This window comes from Actinia tenebrosa, unplaced genomic scaffold (genome assembly GCF_029948245.1).
Source record: "Actinia tenebrosa isolate PJP-AT-01 unplaced genomic scaffold, QUT_ActTen_1.0 PGA_scaffold10__47_contigs__length_13832649, whole genome shotgun sequence".
NCBI lineage: Eukaryota > Metazoa > Cnidaria > Anthozoa > Actiniaria > Actiniidae > Actinia > Actinia tenebrosa.
The window spans coordinates 940,480-946,375 of NW_028292570.1; the positions used below are offsets into that span (position 1 = coordinate 940,480).

General features: G+C 37.1%; 1 pseudogene; it reads right to left on the minus strand.

Annotated features, from left to right (window-relative positions):
• Positions 1–2,514: 2,514 nt before the first annotated feature.
• On the minus strand, positions 2,515–4,279 carry LOC116289691 (uncharacterized; annotated as a pseudogene).
• Positions 4,280–5,896: the final 1,617 nt, after the last annotated feature.

Here is a 5,896-nt window from a genome sequence, read left to right on the forward strand (position 1 = left end):
CAATGCCATCATGCATGTGCCTTCGTAAATTTCAGTGACTTCAAACCTATAATCTAAATACAACCTCAAAGCGGTGTGAAGGAACTCGCAACTAACAACCCCATTACTTTGGTGACTTGTTCTTCGTGAACCAAAAGAATGAGTGCCTGTAGTCCAAAAGCTGACACTATATCCCCGACAGCCTTACGTTTCGCACTTGGACTTCTCACACAGTACTGAGTTCAAATAACCCCTTTCAAGAGGTGGAAATAAATTCTTACATTGACGAATCCATCCCAGGAAAGCCATAAATATTTCGAACCACCACAGACCGTTCAAAGAAAGTTCACAGCCCAACTGGTAATTGAGTTTTGTAATCCAAAGCCAAAATCAAAATTCTTTTTAGCCCAATGCTGTTGGCTAGCATTATAAATATAAGTAGATTAGTTTTTTTCCTGGAATGTATACAATGAATGAATCGACTATATTTAGCATGAGTTCACGTCCCTTACCTTGGTTCACAAAAATTACCTACCTTCTATTTGACTCACTACCTTATGGAAGTGTTGATGTTAAGACTAACTTATCGGGCTTCGGAATGGTCGAGCAAACACCTCAGCTTATTATCGGATATTGTCACTGGAAGTTCATCATAGCAAACCTAGGGGGAATCTAGATTTTAATATAAATTTGGTCTAGAACCTTTCCTATCTGCTACACGAAATAAAAAAACTCAAATCTAAAAACTGTCGTTCGTTCCATCTTCCACTCCCAACTCTACCCCTGTGAAATGTCAGTTCTTGTCAGTTCTCGTGAAGGTAAGCAGAAAATAGTTCTGTTTTATGTGTAAATGTACGATTTGTTCTGTTTTTAGTATACAAACCAATGTTTAAAAACTGATCCGCCATCTTTGTTGAAAAGAAAACCCTTCACCTGGCTACTAAGCTCTTCCATAGTCCTTTTTCTTAAAGAGCGATACAGAGAGATACGACACTAAATGTTTGATATGTTAATTTTCAATTTAATTAATTTTATTTTAAGATACTTGTCGTGAGTTTTAAAATCTTACTTTGTTTTTCTATCTTCAGAACTGCTGCTGTAAGGTTTTAATGGAAGACACTGAATTCCCTTTTTCTTCTGTCAATTCCTGAAGCGCTAAGTGTTTTCTCCGTACAAAACTGCCTGCAGCAAAGCCAGTATTTCTCTTGTAAGGCATTTTTGCCACATTCTGTGGTAAAGAATACAAAATCCAATGAATATTCTATGATAATGATGATAATAATAATAACAATAACTTTATTTTTATATAGGGATGTTTCCATAAGTTCAAGACCACTTTACAACTGATAAACATAAAACAAATTCATATTCAAATTCACAAACTATGGTATAGTATTATATAGTTTCTTGTACATATGAATAACGGTCAAAAAAAATTACCTTCCTTATAGTACACTCAACAAAATTACTCGAATCTGATTGGTCGAGAGGAGTACAATTATAGCGTTAATTGTACTCCGTAGGAGTACCGAATTAAGTCGCTATGGCAACACGGCCAAAACAATGTCAAAACAATTATTTTTTATCATTTTGTATTTTAAAAAACATAAATAAAATTATAAAGCCGTAAGAACTAATCTTTTTTATGTATTTCAGTTGCGCGATGGACTGAAAATCGGCCGCTAAATAGACAAAGATGAACGGCGTCGCTTCGCATTTTTTACTGAAATTTTGTTGAGTGAACTATACAAATTAATTTCCAAATTACCTTCAATATGCTCTTGCCTTTTTAAAACTTTAAAAAGAGTATTATTAGCATTTTGCAATTTTTTAAAATGATTTTTTTGTTTGTCAGAAATTAATAGTGGTGGTGAGAAGTATTTTTAAAACTTGTTATTTCACTCTTGCACCCCCACCCCACAAGACGTTTCCTTAAAAGTACAGTGTGTGGCCCAGTATCCTGCCACTTCAGCTAAAAATCGCTGTAACTCCCTTTTATTAAAAGCTAATGCATTGAAACATGTCCAAATTATCCTTTAATTACCGCGTTGTCTATCAAGATAATACGCATTCTAATAGGAAAAGCAAAGCAAAAAAATTTCAACCAGAACTAATAAAACGCAATATGACATATAACAGTTGACATATCCTTATGCACCCAAGCTGTAACGTGACGACGCAAAAAAAAGTGATCTACTAGCGCACTCATTAAGAGAATTTCTAAACAACTCAAAAAAACCGCAACATTTAAGTGATTTAAAATGTTCAATAGCAAAATTAAACAGCCGCGCGCGCAATATGCTCATCTTCAAATCACGAAATGCGTTGCGATTATTTCATGAAAATAATAAGGTATTATGTTTATGTCTCTTTTAGGCATTTGACAGGTTTATCGTGTGAGGTTCTTAATTTGTGCTTCATGGATCGGCAAACATTAAACGCAACCTATGATGATATTTGCTTTCAAGAGAAACGTTCTCTAACGATGACTCGAAATCGTTTGAAAATTGTTTGAAAAAGTTTTTTCCTCGATTCTCATTGCTTCCTTGGTCTTTTGTTTTCTTTGTCCTTTCTCTTCTTTTCCTGAATTTCTTGTTTTCTTTTTTCTTTTCGAGCTTTATCTTCTTCCGCTCTCTTCCTTCTTTCTTCCTTCATTTCTACCCGTTCTTGGAACTTTTTCTGCTTGTCTGCTAGCTCGCGCTCTTTCTTTAGTTTCTCATCCAAAAGGATCTGCCTTGACGCGGGCCCGCTGACGAAATTTGGAATAGTTCGCTTTACATTCTTTCTTTTTGGAGGGCCTTTTGCTTCTAAGGTAGCGTATGTCAGGATTTCTTTCTGCAACGTTCCTGATCTGGAATCGCTCAGTGGTTGAGAAGGCACAGAACATAAGGCCATCCTTTCCTTTGGCTTTTCTGTCGTCGAAGTGCTGGCCTTAGAGAGATTGATACTAGAGTTGTCAGGAAAAGCCTTACGATAAAGCTTTTGCCAGGCGTTAAAAGTCGGGCTGCTTTCGATATCATAATTGTCTTCAACCCGACGGCGGTACTTGTCTCGAGTGGGCGTTACCAGCACTCCATCTAATTCCTTAAACGCTGCATGTGTCGCACTTTCATTAACGGCTGGCGCTGAATTAGCTTCTCCAAGAGTGTTCGTCGCAGCGAGTAGACTCTTTGATACCTGGCCTCTGTCCAAAGGGTATATACCCGATTTTCGAAAAGCAACGCTCAGAATAGTTGGAATCATAACCTCTTCCCAAGTAGGTTTAAACACAGCACAAAAGTTTTACTTATTGATGTCGGCATTCGGATTTGCTTGGTTAAAACGCCTGAGTGAGTTATACCAGCTTTTCTTCATTGGGCCGAAGAGACTTACGTCAGCTGGTTGCAACATGTGTCGCGTTCTTTAAAAGAGCATAAATATGAACACCATTATGTTCTGCTAACTGAAACGTTTCCAGATCCAAATGTGAATCGTGGCTATCGATAAGCAACACAACGGGTCTTGCTGGTGGCAGATTGGGTATAAAAGGTTGAAGTGTCCATGTAACCAGATGGTGTGACATAAAAAACACTTCCTTGGACCCCTCCCTCAAGAGTCACAGGTATCCTCTTCCCTGGGAAGATAAAATACGGTGGCATCCACTGGTCACACGCGTTAAAACAAGGCAGCATGGTTATGCGCTCACGGTTTCCTGTGGTTACTTGATACGGTGCCTCTTTTTGATTTGATGGTCCAAGCACGTTTCCAGTACGCCCTTGCAAATCAAAACCAGTCTCATCAAGATTTCCCACAGATGCGCTGGGGAATCTGTAAGCCCTTTCTCTGTCAAAAACATTTCGAACTCATCAAACCAGCCATTAACATCCTCCTTTGTGATTCTCGCTCGTTTTATCTCAAGAGGGCGTGCCTTGCGGAGCTTCACTTTGGGGTTACGGCTAAGAAAGCTTCTGTACCACCTACGCCTGGACATATTATCTTTGAATGGAGTAGCCCTACCGTCCTTATCCAAAAATTGCTTGACTGATAGAAGGAACCCTTGCTTAGACATTCCAAAGCCATGGTTTGACACTTCAGTCAACCATTCCGCCAAAAAGTTCTCAGTTTTTGACAACACTGAAGGGGGACCCCTGCGCCTATCAAGTTTTACTTTTCCATTTGTACTATCACTATACTATAGTGTTTGCCTGTTAACACCCCATTTTTTGGCTGCTTTCCTTATGCTCAATTTATTTTCTTCCACATCATTCATAGCGTCGAGGAATAATTCCAAGCGGCTCTCTTTTACACTTTCGCTCTCCATACAAAATTTTCTATAACATCCGCTTATTGATATTACAATCTAAAACACAAACAAATAGATCCCAGTTTTTTTTAAAAACATTCTAATTAATTTAATACTCCTAAATGACCATTTCTATTTTAAAATTGTATAAAATTTAAGAAATTAAGCGTGTTACGAGGCCGCTTTTTTTATCTATTTAAACAGCATGAACACATTAATGCATGATTAACACGAACGCGCGCGAAATCTACAAATGTCTCACTTGGTAACAACAACTACTGTAGATAAATTAAACTAAATCCATTTAAAACAAACTTCATATCCTGCTCATATATCGCACACATTATTCACATAGCTATTATCAACTTATTACGAATATATTTCGCTGTTCATTTACAAAGCGATGAGAATGACTTATCATGCACTAGCTTATTTGGGTATCTATCGTGTTTTAATTTATTCATCTCCTGCTCTTCGGTCGTAGAATTGAAGAAATAAAACAGCCAAAGCAACATCTAGCCCTTCTACTGCTTTATCAATATCAGTACATAGTTTTAAGAACCTCTTAGCCAAAGGAATACAGATTTTTATTCAATTTATAAGACAAAGAAGAAGCTGAACGATAAACTGGCAGGAAAAAGGGCCCCCCAAGCCTAAACTTTGTCCTTGCTTCTAGAGCGTATTATTCAAACGAAAACTTATTTAATGGACCTTTTGCTCAGTTTATGAATGTTTTCATCATTATTCTTTCATCACATGAAAAAATCATAGCGATCCCAGTCGCATTTCGCATGTTTTGAGTTCATTTATAATCATTGGCAATTTCACTGCGCAGTAAAAAGCCTAATTTTAACCGTGAGAAAGTTTACCTACCTCCACTTCTCTTTTCCTCGTTCGTGAATGGGTTGGATACTGGTGCCGGCAGGATACTGGGCCAGACACTGTATCCCTTCCTTCCCCTTCTTTTTCGTTTACAACGAGCCATCCCCGTTCCTTCACTACATTTGTACTTGATATTTTTATTTTGTTTGAAAGGGAGACATTTGGGTCAGATTGAAGGATTGTAGGTTAGGAAAAGTTTCCATGGTAGGCTTGGATGTGAGGTTGGTTAAGGGTTGGGCTTGGATTTCAGGGTAAGTTTGAGTTCGAGTTTCAGAATGTATGGGTAGTTGGAATGCTCTTATCTTTCATTTTCTTCATTTTCATATTTTGGATACTTGCCATAGGAACACATCACCAGCCTGTAATGTAAAAATGTGAGATAAATAGTTGCATTAAATTTTTTATAGATAATCATATAAAATTTGTGCAGTGTACACACACAAACAAACATTCACAAAACAGAACAATATATATTTCTTGGTGGGCTTATTATTATTGTGGGGTGCGACACAATGTAAACAAAGACAACTGAGTATATTTAAATAAAGAATGTTAATAGAATACAGTACCGAATAAAAATAGCTTTACCTCCAGTTCTTCAAATTTTGATTTCCCATTAGTTGTTACAAATGGGAGATCGACTTCTCCTAGTTATGGATTTGAATATGCCGTCTTCAATATAAGGCTGAAGAAAAGATCTTAAAAAACAAAATTTAAAAGAAATACTGTTGCTGATGATAAATATATATATCT